General features: G+C 33.3%; 1 protein-coding gene across 10 annotated transcripts in view; it reads left to right on the forward strand.

Moving 5' to 3' along the window:
* The window catches only part of NOL4 (nucleolar protein 4), a 402,656-nt gene that overhangs the window by 251,661 nt on the left and 132,888 nt on the right, over window positions 1-18,107 (forward strand). The window lies entirely within an intron of this gene.

Genomic DNA, 18,107 nt, shown 5'->3' on the forward strand with positions numbered 1-18,107 from the left:
AGTATATCACAAATCTGGAGTTGTGATAACTTTAGTTTTGTTCTTCTTTCTTAAGATTGCTTTGGCTATTCAAGATCTTTTATGGTTTCATACAAATTTTAGGATTATTTCTTCAAGTTTTGTGTGAAATGCTGTTGGTATTTTAATAGAGATTGCATTCAATCTACGGACTGCTTTGATTGCATTCAATCTATGGACTGCTTTGGGCAGTATGGATATTTTAACAATATTCTTCAGTCCAGGACTATAATGTACCTTTCCATGTATCTGTGTCATCTTCAATTTCTTCCATCAGTGTCTACTTTTCAGAGTATAGATTTTTCACCTTCCTTTTAAAATGTATTCCTATTTTTTGGTACAATTGTAAATGGAAATGTTTTCTTAATTTATTTCTATTACTTGATTATTTTAGTGTATAGATAGGCATTTGATTTTTGTATATCAGTTTTTATCCTGCAACTTCACTGAAATTGATTTATCAGTTCTAATACTTTTTTTAGTGGGGTCTTTTGGGTTTTCTATATATAGTATCAGGGAAGTTGCAAATAGTGATAGTTTTACTTCCTCCTTACCAATTTGGATAGATTTTATTTCTTTTCCTTATTCAGTTTCTGCAACTAAGACTTCTAGTACTATGTCGAATAACAGTGGTGAGAGTGAGTGTCCTTGTTTTGCTTCTGATCGTAGAAGAGAAGCTTTCAGTTTTTGTGTATGATGTTAGCTGTGGGTTTTCATATATGGCCTTTATTATGTTGAGGTATGTTCCCTGTAAACCCACTTAGTTGAGAATTTTTATTATGAGTGAATGTTATATTTTCTCAGATGATTTTTCTGCATCTATTGGCAATGATCCCGGTATTTATCCTTCATTTTGCTAATGTGATGTGTTGTATTGATGTTGAACCACTCTTGAATAAATAAATTCCACTTGATCATGGTGAATGATTCTTTCAATGCATTGTTGAATTCAGTTTGATAATATTTTGTTGAGGATTTTTTCAGCTCTGTTCATAAGAATTATTGGCTTGTAGTTTTCTTTACTGTAGTGTCTTTAGCTTTGGTATCAGGGTAATTAATGCTGATCTTATAGAATGAATTTGGAAGTTTTTCTTCCTCCTTTATTTTTTGGGATAGTTTGAGAAGAATAGGTATTAACTCTTTAAATGTTGGGTAGAATCCACTTGTGACTTGTTTTGTGGCCTAACAAGTGATCTATCCTGGAGAATGTTCTATGTGCACTTGAATGTGTATTCTGCTTTTGGAGGGAATGTTCTGTATATATCTGTAAAATCCATCTAGTTTAATGTATCACTCAAAGCACTGTTTCCTTTTTTATTTCTGTGTGAATGATTTATCCATTGTGGTAAAAAGGATGTTAGAGTTCCTACTATTATTGTATTACTGTCAATTTCTCCCTTTATGTCTGAATATTTGTCTTATGTATATACATACTCTTCTTTTGGGTGCATAGGTAATTATAAATGTTATATCCTCTTGTTGAATTGATCACTTTATCATATATTGCCCTTCTTTGTTTTTTGTTATTGTCTTTGTTTTAAAGTCTATTTTGTGTGATATAAATATCACTACCTCAGTTCTTTTCTTTCTTTCTTTCTTTCTTTTTTTTTTTTTTGCTTTGATTTGCATTGTATTTTTTTCCATCCCTTTACTTTCAACCATATGTGTCTTTAGGTTTGAAGTGAATGTCTTGTAGGTAGTATACAGATAGGTCTTTTGTTTGTTATTTAGTCACTGTATTTTTTTATTAGCGCATTTAATACATTTACAGTTAAAGGAATTATTGATAGGTATGTACTTAATACCATTTTCTTAGTTGTTTCCTGGTTGTTTTTTGTAGTTCTTCTGTGTTCCTTTCTTCTGTTGCTTTCTTTCCTTGTGTTTTGATGGCTTCCTTTAGTGTTATGCTTGGATTCCTTTCTCTTTGTTTTTGGGGTACCTATTATAGATTTTTGACTGGTGGTTACCATCAGGTTCATCTATAATGTTCTTTGTGTTAGCATCTATTAAATTGGTGATTGCTTAAAGTTTGAACAGATTCTAAAAGCACTACATTTTTACTTCCTCCTACAAGTTTAATGTATGTTTTATCATTTTGTACATCTTTTCTGGGTGTGTATCCCTTAATTTTTGTAGCATAATTGACTTTACTAATTTGGTGTTTTATCCTCTTTTATAAGGGATCAATCTACTACCTTTACTGTATGTTTGCTTTTACCTGTGAAATTTTTCTTTTAAAATTTTATTCAGATTAAAGCCCCTTTTCCACTCAAAGAAATCCCTGTAATATTTCTTATAATACTGGCTTAGTGGTTATGAATTCCTTTAACTTATGTTTGTTTTGGAAGCTTTTTATCTTTCTTTCATTTTTGAATGGTAACCTTTCTGGGTAGAGTATTCTTCGTTGAAGGTTTTTCTTGAATATATTATACCACTCTCTTCTGGCCTGCCAAGTTTCTGCTGAAAAATCAGCTGATAACGTTATGGTGTTTTCCTTGTGTGTAACCCTTTTGTCTTGCTGCTTTTAAAATCTTTATCATTACTTTTGCTATTTTAATTATGTGTCTTGGTGTGCACCTTCTTAGGTTAATCTTATTAAGATCTGTCTTGCTTTCTGGACCTGAATGTCTCTTTTCTTCTCTATATTAGAGAAATTTTCAGCCATTATTTCTTTAAGTATGTGTTCTGCCCTCTTCTCTTTCTTTTGGGATTCCTATAATGTGAATTTTGTTGTCCTTAATGTTGTTGAGCTTCCTTAAACCATTCTCCTTTTTTATTCGTTCTTTTTGCTGTTTAGCATGCTTTCCATTACCCTATTTCCCATATCACTGATCCATTCTTTTTCATTCTCTGAACTGTTGATCTCGAAGTTTTTTAGTTTGTTTTATTTTTAGGTTCATGCACCACTTTGAATTAAAATATGTGAAGTATATAATGTTTGTGTATAATTTTTTAAAACTTTGCATGTAGATGTCTAATTGTTCCAGCACCATTTGTTGAAAAATCTCTGTTTTCTCTATCGTATTGCCTTACTTCTTTGTCAGAGATCAGTTGACTGTATTTATTAAAGTCTATTTCTGGACTCAGTCTGTTCAATTGACCTATTTATTCTTTCACCAATACCAGGCTGTCTTGACTACTGTAGCTCTAGAGTAAATATTGAGTTCAGGGAGTTTAAGTCCATTGACTTTGTTCTTCTTCAATATTGAATTGTCTTTCTGGGTTGTTTGCCTTTCAATATAAACTTTAAATCAGCATGTTGATATTCATGAAATAACTTGGGATTTTGATTGGGACTGCACTGAATTTGATCAAATTGGGAAAGCTGACTTTTTGACAATATTGAATCTTAGCAAGGAGGATGGAATATCTCTTTTATTCAGTCTTTCCTATTTTTTTTTTAGTTTTGTGTTTTTCCCTATATAAATCTTAAACATATTGTTAGATTTGTACTTAAGTATTTCATTTGAGTGTGAATATAAATGATATTGTGATTTTAATTTTGAATTCCACCTGTTCATTACTTGTATGTAGAAACAAAGGACTTTTATATATTAACCTTGTAATCTACAGTCTTGCTATAATCATTAATTAGTTCCAGGAGTTTTTTGGTTGATTCTTCACAACTTTCTATGTATACAGTCATTTCATCTATAAAGAGATTGTTTTCTTTCTACTTTCCCAGTGAGTTTACATTTTATTTTTTTTTCTTGCCTCATTGCATTAGTTAGGACCTCCACTGTGATACTGAAAATATGGGATGAGAGGGAATATCTTAGTCTTATTCCTGATCTTATCAGAAGAGCATCTAGCTTTTCACCATTTGACTATGATGATATATGCTATAGGTTTTTTAGTAGATGTCCTTTATCAGGTTGAAAAAGGATCCCTTTGTTCTTAATGTGCTGAAAGTTTTATCATGAATAAGTGATGAATTTTTTCAAATGATTTTTCTACATCCATTATAATAGATATATTTCAGTTGGTCTGTTCATGTGATGGATTACCTTAATTGTGAATATTGAACCCACCTTGCATATCTAAGATAAGTCCAGCTTGGCCATGGTTTATAATTACTTTTATACATTGTTAGATTTATTTTGGTAATATCTTGTTGAGTGTTTTTACATCTGATTATGAGTTACTGATTTATAGTTTTGTCTTTTTTTTTAAGTTTGTATTTAAACTCCAGTTAGTTAACATATAGTGTAATATTAGTTTTAGGTGCACAATATGGCTATTCAACACTTTATCACCTAGTGCTTATCACATAAGTGCATTCCTTAATCCCCATCACCAATTTACCCTATCTCCTTTCCTACTTCCCTTCTGTTAATTGGAGAAATAGGAACTCTCTTGCCCTGTTGGTGGGAATGCAAACTGGAGCAGTCACTCCGCTGTGGAGGTTTCTCGGAAAGTTAAAAGTAGAATTGCCCTACAATCTAGCAATTACTCTGTTAGGTATTTACCCAAAGAATACAAAAATACTAATCAAAGGGATACATGCATGCCAATGTTTATAGCAGCATTATCTACAACAGCCAAATTATGGAAACAGCCCAAGTGCCACTGATTAATGAATGGATAAAGAAGATGTGAATATATATATGTATGTGTGTGTGCGTATGTGTGCATATACACACACACGCACACACACATACATATATATATTCACACATAATACATATATATATTAGTCATATTTTATATATATATATATATATATATATATATATATATATATATTCAGCCATACAAAAGAATGAAATTTTGCCATTTGTAGTGACATGGATGGAACTGGAGAGTATTATGCTAAGTGTAGTTTTGTCATTAAAATTTTGTTGTTGTTTAATTTTTATTAAGTAGGCTCCATATCCATTATGAAGCTTGAACTCATGATACCAAGATCAAAAGTTACATACTCTACCAACCAAGCCATCCAGGCACTCTAGTTTTGTCATTTCTTTTTAAATCTAGCTTTAGTATTAGGATAATGTTGACCTCATAAAATGAGTTAGGGAATATTTCCGGTCTTCCTTAGTCTGGAAGTGATTATAGCGATACAATTTATTCCTTAAATGTTTGATAGAATTTACCAGTGAACAGGTCTGGTCATCATGTTTTCTGTTTTGGAAAGTTATTAGTGATTCAATTTTTAAAATAGAAATAGTTTATTGAAATTTTCTACTACTTCTTGTGTGAGTTTCAACAGATCATTTCTTTGAAGAAATTAGTCCATTTCATCTTGGTTATTGAAAACTGTGGCCATAAAATGGTCCTTTAGAATTGTTGTTTTTGTAGTATTTCTTAATTATCCTTTATTGATAATGGATGCCCATGGGCTCTGTAGCGATTTTTTTTGCTTCATTCATATTAGTGACTTGTGTCTTTTCTCCTTTTTTTATTTTATTAACTTGACTAGAGGCTTACACATTTTACTAATCTTTTCAGAGAACCAGCTTTTGGCTTCATTGGTTTTTCTGTTCTCGTGTTTTCAACATCATTGCTTTCTGCTCTAATTTTTCTTTCTTCTGATTAGTTTGGATATAATTTGCTTTTCCATTTTACGTTTTCTTCAGGTGGAAGCTTAGGTTATTGACTTTAGATCTTTGTTCTTTTCTCATATATATAGTCAATGCAATAAATATAGTCTATATACCTTTTTGCTGCATCACACTAATTTGGCTAAATTGTATTCTTCCTTTCATTTAGTTCAAAGTATTTTTAATTTATTTTGAAATTTCTTCTTTGACCCATGTGCTCTTTATAAATGTGTTTTTAATCTCCAAGTATCTTTTAGCTATTTTTTAGGTATTTTAGGTATTTTTTAGCTATCTTTCTGTTGACTTCTAGTTTTATTCCTTTGTGATCTGAGAACATAGCCTGTATTTTTATCCTTTTACATTCAAGATACTTTTTATGGCCTAGAATGTGGTCTGTCACACTTGTTTTTTATTTTGTCTCAGAAATCATCTGTCTATGCTTATGTTGTCTATCTCTTCCTGCATGTTGTCTAGTTTTTACATTACAGTCCTTAGTATATTATGCATAGTTGTTGTAAACTTAAGGTGTGATTAAACACTCCTGGCATATTTTCGTCTGGTTATAATACTTACTTTGTCTTTTTAAATTGTTTTTTATCTGTTATTATGACTTACAATTTTTAATTGAAATGTGGCCTTGTTGTACTAGGTTAAAGAAACTGTAGTAAATAGGTCTTTAATAATGGTAAAGTGTCTGAAAATGTACTATAGTCTTATGATTATGTCTCAGTAATTTAGTAGACCTATGTCCCTCAGCTGTGAACTCCACGAATGCTTCTCAGGTTTTGTTTCTTTTTTTCCTTTTTCCCTCCTTTAAATAGTATTGGATGGCTTGGCGGGGGGATGGGAGTGGGGATGGTGTGCATTACATTTGGGTATTTCCTCTCAGAGTAGGGTATTTTTCTTCCCCCAAGTAAACTAGGCGCTGATAAAACCCCAATAGTTTAGGCTTTGATAAAACAGTTTCTCTTGAGACCAGGACTTGTGAAGAAGATCTGAATTCTCTGGCTTATTTGAAAATACTAGCTTCTCCTTCTCCCTGGAAACCTCAGGTTTTGTTTTGTTTTGTTTCCTCTGATCTTCACTGTAATAACCTGATAGAGCTCCTGGAAGAATAAATGTAAATTGAGGAGTACCCCCTCACTCCAGCAGCCATGACTTGGTCCCTCTAGAGTTTTTATCTCTCAGATTTGTCTACTTTCAGAATTTGATCTGTTACAGTCAAAATTTTCCTACACTAATACCAGTTCCTGTGGAGGTGAGTTTCTGCTCCAGTAAATCATGATTCTTTCTACCTACCTGTTTGTCTTTCTGTTTTGGGGGTAGTGTTTGGCTTGTGACCTCACCTCTGTGACAGATAAAAGAAAAATTGCTGATTTTTTTTTTTTGTGTGTGTGTTCAGTTTTTTTTGTTAGCTTCTTACATGCTGGACCAACAACCACCAGAAACCTTTTTATTTGACCATACAATAGTTGTTGAAATTTTTGAGGTATTTACATATTTATAATAAAACTGCTTCATGAACAGGCAGCTTAAGAAATAATATCTAATTTAAACACTGATTATTTAATTGTATTATGAACCCATCTTTCATTTTTCATGATTCTAAAATCTAAAAGGCTCTCAAAAATAAAAAATATTTACATAAATTTGTGACAAACATTTTAGCAAAATTTGATCTGATTTGTCATGAAGCTACTTATGGTCTCCATCTATTTCTGTATATTTATGTTTTCTAGAGAAATATTAATATATTTTATAGTATTCTTAGATATTTCAAACTATGTTTATGCACCATACTATATGTATATAAAAAGTTCTAAGTCTGAAACTTATCTAGAACCAAATGTTTCCAATAAAAAATTATGAACCTGTAATAATATTGTTCTTAATCTCAGATTTCAAGACCTTTCTTTAATTGATGGTATGTTGTGTAATAGATGTATGTTTAATAGATGTATGTTGTTTAATAGATGTATGTTGTATAATTAACTAGACATGGAGTCAAACAATATAGTTAGGGCATTTAAATAGATGGGTAAAGAAGGAGTACAAAATTTTATTTATAATTTTAAATGATAAGATTGTGTCTGGCATATTGTTTGAACATGCATAAACCTCAAATGCCAATAGGATAACTAACAGAAAAGTACTTATTTGTCATAGTATTTTTACCCTTTTATTCAGATTTTTGCATCTAAGGGGAAATATCGGATGGATTTTTGTTTTTAATTTTGTTCCAGAGACCTAAGAACAAGCATGCTTTAATGTCTTTTGAGTCTTGCTTTTCAGATTTTACATTTATAGTCTAAAAGTTCATATGTTTAACATATCAGAAAGCATTGCTCTATAATCAGCCATTTCCTACACACATACCTTTAAAAGTAAATATGGAAGGAAAATAGTCTAATCCTTCTTTAAACATTTAATTTAGATTTATAGTTTGGATTCTCTCTCTTTACTCACAATTAAAAACCAATATTGTCCAAGCAATAATCCACAAAGTTGTATTAAGCACTTGCTGTGTTCCTAGCACTAAGTATTTAAAGAACACATTTAAATTAATAATTAACAGACCCAGAATATCTTGGATACTTAATATATATCAATAACTAGTCCAGTCAGAATTTCTCAAGGAATTCCATAAGTTCTCAAGGGAACTAACATCTTGTAGGAGGGACAGATAAGAAGAAACCATAGAGGGAAACAAAATATGAGAGACAATCTCCCAAAACAAACTGAGGGTTGCTGGAGGGGAGGGTGGTAGGAGGGATGGGGTGGCTGAGTGATGGACTCTGGGGAGGGCGTGTGCTACGGTGAGTGCTGTGAATTGTGTAAGACTGATGAATCCCAGACCTGTACCCTGAAACATACATGTTAATACATAATACATACATGTTAATTTTTTAAAAAATGGCCCAAAAAAAGCCCCCAAAATAAATAAATAAAGAAATACAACAACAAAAAAGAAAGAAAGAAAATAAAACATGGATTTAGCAGATAAATTTTCCTTACAGGAGAGAAAGAAAAATCTTCATTAAGGACCTGATTGAATACTACATGTCTAACATTTTTTTCCCTTGACACCCAATATCTCTTCATTGGCCAGAATCTGGTCATTTTTTAAATCCTATTCTACCTTCTTAACATAACTCTACCTTTGTATATACTTGTATCATTCACTTTGATATATGCAATGGAGTGTCTAGTAAAGATAGATATAGTGGAATAAATATTAGTTTTAGAGTCAGAAAGTATGAGTGGCACATTACTAAGCTAGGCAAATACTGATGTGGGAGATATTGGCCGGCTACTCACGGATCCTTTTCTTTTTTTTTTTTTCTTCCTGGGCACGCACACACCTAAGCAGCATTTCTAAGTGTCCCTTGCCCCTGTAATTGAGTTCTGGGCAATGGTAAGAGAGTAGAGATGAAATGCACCATTTCCAGGACTGGCCCATAGTAATTTCCCAAGCATGATCCTCCTTTTCTTCTCTACTGACTGACAGGACTCCTAAGTTCCTAGATCTCCACACATGGAAGAAACGTAGGACCCTGAGGTACCACATGTGAAATCTCCACCAGTCACAGAAACCACTTTGGACCTGATTTGAATGAGAAATGAATTGTTTGGTCACTAAGATTTAGAGGGTTTGTTTTTTATAGCCACTAGCATTATGTATGTATGTGTGTGTGTATATATATAATATATATATATTATATAAATATGTATATAATATATATATATATATTTTTTTTTTTGTCATAGAGAGAGCAAGCAAGAGAGCAAGCACAGGCAGACAGAGTGGCAGACAGAGGCAGAGGGAGAAGCAGGCTCCCTGTGGAGCAAGGAGCCTGATGTGGGACTCGATCCCAGGATGCTGGGATCATGACCTGAGCAGAAGGCAGTCGCTTAACCAACTGAGCCACCCAGGCATCCCAGCATTATACTGACCAATACAGTTATGAGTATAAATTTAAGGACTGATTATGTCTGTCACATAGTATCAAAATAATCTCAAACCAGAAGTTACATCAGGTAAATCTTGGGTACTGTAACACACCACAAATGGGTAGACAGCATTGAAGCCAGATTGCAAGGGTTCAAATCACAACTCCACCATTCACTTTCATTTTTCTCACCGGTAAAACGAGCATAATAGTATTTACCTCATGGGGTCCTTGTGAGAATGAATTAATATGTATAATGTATTAAGTAGGTGGAACACAACTAACATTTATATTCTGATTATCATTGTCATTATTGATGGTCTTGCTGTTATTTACAAATAGACTTAAGTTAAAAAAAAATGAAACCAGGTTAAATATGTAATCTACAAGTTAAAAGTTTATTTTTTTAATTTTTTAATTTTTGTAAAGATTTTATTTATTTATTTGACAGACAAAGATTACAAGTAGGCAGAGAGGCAGGCAGAGATGGGGGGGTGGGGAAAGCAGGCTCCCTGGTGAGCAGAGAGCCAGTTGTGGGGCTCCATCCCATGACCCTGGGATCATGACCTGAGCTGAAGACAGAGGCTCTAACCCACTGAGACACCCAGGCACCTTAAAAGTACTTTAATAATAGATATCAGGTTTGGAAATTCTACTTTTCAAACCTTCAGTTTTTAGTGTCTAAAGCCTAGGCTATGAAATTTTTACCAAATGGGGAAAATTGGTTCGTGGTTACCTCAAAACCCATGTGGGAGCCTGTTTAAGTTTCACCAGTGATTTTCAGAGACATAGGTAAAAAAAATGAGCCAGATTAAGTTAATCTTGCAAAATAAACTAAGTTAAGCTTTGCTTGTATTACTGACCTGGTTTTGTCTGCTCCAAATTTTTAGGCCTTACTTATTTTTTATTTGAACACTATGAGGTTACCCCACCTAAAACACCCTCTATAAAACAATGGAGGGAAAGAAGACATTCACCGTCAGTTGCTTCTGGGTGCACTTGAGTTACTGTAGCTATGCCAGCATAGGGAGAACTTCTGGGAATTCCCCTAACACCAACTGTCTTAACATTAATCCACAAGGTGTTTACAACCACAGATTTGGACATGTACTGTTGTTCTTGGTACCAGAACTATATGAGAAATGAAGACAGGAGAAACAAAGATTGAATTAGTTTAAATAGTTGAGCATTCTTCTAATCATCGCATATATTTAACAAAAGATTTGCTTCTTACTGAGAATTAGTAATAATTAAAGGTCTGTCCTTTGAAGAATGCAATCAAGCCTACTCTCTCTCTCTCTATATATATATACATATATATGTATATATATATATATATAATGGGAATCCCATTAGAATTCTTTTGTATGACATAAATCTATAGCAGATCTGAGAAGAGCTAATGCATCCATAGGCAAAGGTACTTGCATGCATCTCACTTATCAAATTGGACCTTAGCATACTGCTACAAGCATATAATCTGTCCAGATGTGACCTGGAAGTTCCAGAAGAAATGGTATAAAAAAAGAAAGAAAAAGAAATGGCATGGAAATTTGTCATTGACAAGCTGAAATAGCTTGAAGAGATATGTTTTCCCATAACAAAACTCTATATGGATTCATCAAGACCTTCAATGCATATGGTAGGACAATGTGATAATACAGTATATAGCTCAATATAACATGGAAGTGACTTAATGCAGATGTTTTAATTGTAGATTAATTGTTATATATTCAGTATTCTTCATCATTCTGCAACTCATATAAAGGAAAGGAAGTCTTCTTTTTTTTAAATTTTTTTTTATTTTTAATTTTTTATTTTTTATAAACATATGTTTTTATCCCCAGGGGTACAGGTCTGTGAATCACCAGGTTTACACACTTCACAGCACTCACCAAAGCACATACCCTCCCCAGTGTCCATAATCCCACCCCCTTCTTCCAAACCCCCTCCCCCCAGCAACCCTCAGTTTGTTTTGTGAGATTAAGAGTCACTTATGGTTTGTCTCCCTCCCAATCCCATCTTGTTTCATTTATTCTTCTCCTACCCACTTAAGCCCCCATGTTGCATCACCACTTCCTCATATCAGGGAGATCATATGATAGTTGTCTTTCTCCGATTGACTTATTTCGCTAAGCATGATACCCTCTAGTTCCATCCACGTTGTCGCAAATGGCAAGATTTCATTTCTTTTGATGGCTGCATAGTATTCCATTGTGTATATATACCACATCTTCTTGATCCATTCATCTGTTGATGGACATCTAGGTTCTTTCCATAGTTTGGCTGTTGTGGACATTGCTGCTATAAACATTTGGGTGCGCGTGCCCCTTCGGATCACTACGTTTGTATCTTTAGGGTAAATACCCAGTAGTGCAATTGCTGGGTCGTAAGGTAGTTCTATTTTCAACATTTTGAGGAACCTCCATGCTGTTTTCCAGAGTGGCTGCACCAGCTTGCATTCCCACCAACAGTGTAGGAGGGTTCCCCTTTCTCCGCATCCTCGCCAGCATCTGTCATTTCCTGACTTGTTTATTTTAGCCATTCTAACTGGTGTGAGGTGATACCTCATTGTGGTTTTGATTTGTATTTCCCTGATGCCGAGTGATATGGAGCACTTTTTCATGTGTCTGTTGGCCATCTGGATGTCTTTTAACTTTTACCAAGGAAAGGAAGTCTTCTATTAAAAAATCCAAAAGAGAGAGATTGGAAGGATCTCTAAAATGTCAACATGTCAAGAACTATTGTTAAAAAAGTTTGATGGTCAAGATTATAAAAATCAGAAAGCTTGACAAAAAGATGAAAATGGCAGAGGTAAAGATAATGAGATTCAAGACCCTTTCTAACAGGATGACATAATAAAGGAAAGATTAAAATAATAAAAACACAATTTGTTAGGGTAACAACACATAAATGTCAGCAGCAGTTTCATTTTGACTTTGATAAATACTGTGATATTTCATTATGGCATTGTAAGATAAATTGTTTCCATTCAATACAGTTTAATTTTTAAAAGGGTTCTTTTTTCTCTTAAATCTTGATCAAATATTATATAAAGAGATTCAACAGTACTTTGACAAAAATAAATTCTTTACAAACACTTTATGGGAAAAAAAAAGTGTCAAAGTGATAAGACATGCTGATCAGTTTATTTGAAAACCAAAGGTCACATATACTATTTTGCTTGTAAATTGTTTTGAACAAGAAAGCTTTTGTGTTTGGGGTCTGAGATTTATGAAATGGGTAAATAGCTTTAAATTTTTTTTTTTTAAATCTTAAATGCTATGAATATTTCATGGAGCTCATTATGGTAATGGTTATTTGGATTACACATGAAGAAAATAAAAATGCACTAGCTTCTCAAAGTGTGTTCCCCAGGTTTGCAGTGTTCTGAAGAGAATGTTTGTGTTCCTTCTGAAATTCCTGTGTTGAAATCAGAGCCTTCATTGTGATACTAAGAGGTAGGACTTGGGAGAGCTGATTAGGTCCTGGGTGTGGAGCTCTTGTGAATGGAACTAGTGCCCTTCTTAAAAACAAAACAAAACCCAGGGAATGTTTTTTTACTCCTTCTGCTATGTGAGAACCTAGGGAAAAGTTTACTGTCTCTGAACCAGGAAGCAGGCCTCATTAGACATCAGATCTGCTGGCACCTTGATCTTGGACTTCCCAATGTCCAGCACTGTGAAAAATTAATGTTTGTTGTTTAAGTCCGTCATATGTACTAGTTTCGTTAAAGCAGCCCAAACAGAGTAACATTAGCTGTATCTCCAATACCTTGGTACATATTAGAAATTCTAATTTTGGGTGTCACTCTGTATAAGGTACAACAATCTGATTTAACCATCTCTTGGGTTGATTGCCTTTTTTTTTTTAACTTGAAGCATAATTGATATAAAGTAATATTTTCAAGTGTACAACACAGTGATTTGACAGTTCTATACATTATGAAATTTTCACCACCATATGTATAGTTATCATGTTACCATATGTTATTACAATATTATTGCTTACACTCCTTATGCTGTACTTTGCATCCCTGACTTACTCATTTTATAACTAAGTTTGTGCCTCATCCCTTTTACCTATTTTGCCTATCTCTCTACCTTCTGCCTTCTGACAAAGACAAATTCTTTGAATTTAAATCTGTTTGGGATTTTTTTGTTTGTTTGTGTGTTCATTTGTTCTATTACATATATAAGTGAAATTGTATTTGTCTTTCTCAGTCCTATTTCACTTAGATAATACCTTCTAGATGCGTCTGTGCCATAAGGAAAGACAAGATTTTTTTTTTTTTTTAAAGATTTTATTTATTTGACAGATAGAAATCACAAGTAGGCAGAGAGGCAGGCAGAGAGAGGAGGAAGCAGACTCCCCGCAAAGCAGAGAGCCCGATGCGGGGCTCGATCCCAGGGTCCTGGGACCATGACTGAGCTGAAGGCAGAGGCCTTAACCCACTGAGCCACCCAGGTGCCCCTAAGATTTTATTTTTTATTATGGAGGGGTAATCTTCCATATTTATATATTTCATATATATTCTTCCATATATTCTTTCATATTTATATATTATTTATATATCTATATATGGAAGATTACCCCTCCATAATAAAAATTTAAAAAATATATAGGTATATACAGACAGACAGATACACACACACACACCCCCTACATCTTTTTGTCCTTTCATCTATTAGTGGATACTCAGATTGCTTCCATATCTTGTCTATTATAAATAATTCTGTGATAAATATAAGGGTGCAAAAATCTTTTTGAATTAGTGTCTTTTTTTTCATGAGTATCTTTACATAAAGATGTAAAGATTATAAAGATGTAAAGATTGGCCATCTGTGTTTCCTCCTTGGAAAAATATCTATTCAGGTCCTCTTCCCACTTATAATAGAATTGTTTGTTTGGTGTTGAGTTGCATAAGTTCCTTATATACTTTGGATATTAACTCTTTATTGGACATATCATTTGCAAATACGTTCTTCAGTAGGCTGCCTTTTTGTTTTGTTGATAGTTTCTTTCAAAGTGAAAAAGCTTTTTAGTTTCATAATCTAAATTGTTTATTTTTGCTTTTGTTTTCCTTGCCTGAGGAAACATGCAGAAAATATTGCCAAGACCAATGTCTAAGAGTTTACTGCCTACATTTTCTTTTAGATGTTTTGAGGTTTCTGGTATTACATGAAAGAGCTGTGCAAATAAAACTGAGACACTGACAAAAGAATTTAAAGGTGAAATAGATGGAAAGATATACCATGTTTATGGACTGGAAGAATATTGTTAAAATACCCATATCTCCCAAAGCAATCTAAAGGTTAAATGCAATCCCTATAAGATACCAATGGCATTTTTCACAGAACTAAAACAAATAATCCCAAAATTGTGTGGATCCATTAAAGACCCTGAAATAGCCAAAGAAATCTCGAGAAAGAACAAAGCTGGAAGTAACTCAATCTCAGATTTAAAATGATACTATGAAGCTAAAGTAAACAAAATAGTACAGGCACAAAAATAGACACATAGTCACTTAAACAATAAAAGTACAATCTTTTATGGCAAATTTATGACAAAGTAAAAAGTAGATGACAGGGATATGACAGTCTCTTCAATATATGGTGCTGGGAAAACTGCACAGCTACATTAAAAAAAAAAAAGAAATTTCACCATTTTCTTACACCAGATTTTTTATTTCGTTAGTTAAATTTGTTCCAAAGTGTTTCTTTTTGATGTAATTGTAAATGGGATTGTTTTCATAATTTTTCTTTCTGATAGTTCATTATTAGTGTGTGGAAATGCAATAGATTGCTGTATATTAATTTTGTATCCTTTAGATTTACTGAATTCAATTACAGTACTATATCTAGGACTCCCACTATTAAGTTGAATAAAAGAGCTGAGAGTGGACATCTGTGCTTTGTTCCTGATCTTAGAGGAAAAGCTTTCAGCTTTTCACCACTGAGTGGGATATTGACTGTGAGGTTTTCATATATGGTCTTTATTATGTTGATGAATGTTTCCTCCAAGTGTACTTTGTTGAGAGTTTTTAGAATGAATGGATGCTGAATTTTGTCACATGTTTTTTCTGCATCTATTCAGATGATCTCACGATTTTTATCCTTTACTAATGTGGTGTATCACGTTGATTGCTTTGCAGATATTGAACCATTCTTTCATCCCTGGAATAAATCTCACTTGATCATTGGGAACAATCCTTTTAAAGTATCATAGAATTCAATTTGCTAATATTTTTTGAGGATTTTTGTATCTATGTACCTCAGGGTTATTGACCTATAACTATTTTTTCATAGTGTATATCAGGTTTTGGTATCAGGGTATCCACATAATGCTTGTTAGAAAGAATTTGGAAGCATTGCTCTCTCTTCTATTTCTGTGGAATAGTTTAAGGAAAGTCAGTATTTATTTTTTGCTTTTTTCATAGGATTTTTTTGGGTTGTAGTTTCAAGTTCTTATTTAAATTCCAATTAGTTAAAAAAAAATAAATAAATTCCAATTAGTTAACATATAGGGTAATATTAGTTTTACAAGTAGAATTTAGTTATTTATCACTTACATGTGACACCCAGTGCTCATCACAAGTGCCCTCCTTAATATTCACCACCCATTTAAACCATATCCCCACCTATATCCCTTTCAGCAACCCTCAGTTTGTTCTCTTACAGTTAAGAGTCTATTGTATGGTTTGCTTTTTTCTCCCCCTTTTAAATTCCACATCTGATGAAATCATATGGTATTTGTCTTTCTCTGACTTATTTCACTTAGCATAATGCACTCTAGCTCTATCCACATCATGGCAAATAGCAAGATTTCATTCTTTTTGACATCCAGGTAATATTCTATCTCGCACATATTCTCTCTCTCTCTCTCTTTTTAGTCCATTCTTCAGTTGATGGATGTTTGGGCTCTTTCCATAATTTGGGCATTGTTGATAATGGTGCTGTAAACATCAGGGTGCAGGTATTCCTTCAAGTCAGTATTTTTTAACCCTTTGGGTAATAGGGTAGTTAGTTCTATGTTTAACTTTTGAGGAACTCCATAGTGTTTTCCAGAGCGGCTGAAGCAGTCTGCATTCCCATCAAGAGTATAAGAGGATTTCCTTTATCTTCATCCTCACAACCTCTGTTATTTCCTATTGTTAATTTTAGCTATTCTGACAGGTGTGGAGTTATATCTCATTGTATGTTTGATTTATATTTCCCTAGTGTTGAGTGATGTCAAGCATCTTTCATATGTCTGTTAATCTTCTGGCTGTCGTCTGTGGAAGAAAGTCTATTCATGCCTTCTGCATATTTTTTAACTGGATTTGGAATGTTTGATAAGTTCCTTATAGATTTTGGGTACTAACCCTTTATCAGATACATAATTTTCAAATATCTTCTCCCATTCCAAAGGTTGCATTTTAGTTGTGTCGATTGTTTTCTTTGCTGTGCAGAATCTTTTTATCTTAACGAAATCCCAATCATTTATTTTCACTTTTGTTTCCCTTGCCTCAGAGGATGCCTCAGCCATAAAAAGTTGCTATGGCTGATGTTAAATAGGTTACTGCCTGTGTTCTCTAGAATTTTGATGGTTTCCTATCTCATATTTAGGTCTTTGATCTATTTTAAATAATTTTTGTATATGGTATAAGAAAATGGTCCAGTTTTGTTCTTTTGCCTGTTCCTGTCCAGTTTTCCCAGCACCATTTGTTGAAGGGACTTTCTTTTTTTCCATTGGATATTCTTTCCTGCATTGTTGAAGATTAGTTTACCATATAGTTGTGGGTCTATTTCTGGGATTCTATTTCTGGGATTTCTGTTCTGTTCTTTTGATCTACATGTTTATTTTTGTGTCAGTACCATACAGTCTTGATCACTACAGCTTTGTAATGTAACTTGAAGTCCAGGATTGTGATGCTTCCAGCTTTGCTTTTCTATTTCAAGATTGCTTTGGATTCAGGGTCTTTTGCAGTTTCATATACATAGTAGGCTTGTTTGTTCTAGCTCTGTGAAGAATGCTGGTGGGTTTTGATAGGAATTGCATTAAATGTGTAGAATGCTTTCAGTAGTATAGACATCTTAACATTATTTGTTTTTCCAGTTCATAAGCATGGAATTTTTTTTTCATTTCTTTGTGTCATCTTAAATTTCTTTCATACGTGTTCTATAGTTTTCAAAGCAATTTTACCTCTTTAGCTAGGTTTACTCCTAAGTATTGTACGGTTCTGGGTGCAATTGTAAATGGGATCAATTCCTTGATTTCTCCTTCTGCTGTTTCATTTTTGATGTATAGAAACACAACAGATTCTATATATTGATTTTGTATCCTGTAACTTTATTGAAATTGTGTATCATTTCTAGCAATTTTTTGGTGGAATCTTTCAGTTTTTCTACAGAGAGTGTCATGTATTCAAGTAGTGAATGTTTGACTTCCTCCCTGCTGATTTGGATGCCTTTTATTTTATCATTTTTTTGTTCTGTTTTGTGATTGGTGAGACTAGGACTTCCAATACTACGTTAAATAGCAGTGGTGAGAGTGGATGCCTTTCTTGTTCTTCACCATAGAGGAAAAGCTCTCAGTTTTTCCCCATTGAGGATTA

Source organism: Mustela erminea, chromosome 13 (genome assembly GCF_009829155.1).
Source record: "Mustela erminea isolate mMusErm1 chromosome 13, mMusErm1.Pri, whole genome shotgun sequence".
NCBI classification, from domain to species: domain Eukaryota; kingdom Metazoa; phylum Chordata; class Mammalia; order Carnivora; family Mustelidae; genus Mustela; species Mustela erminea.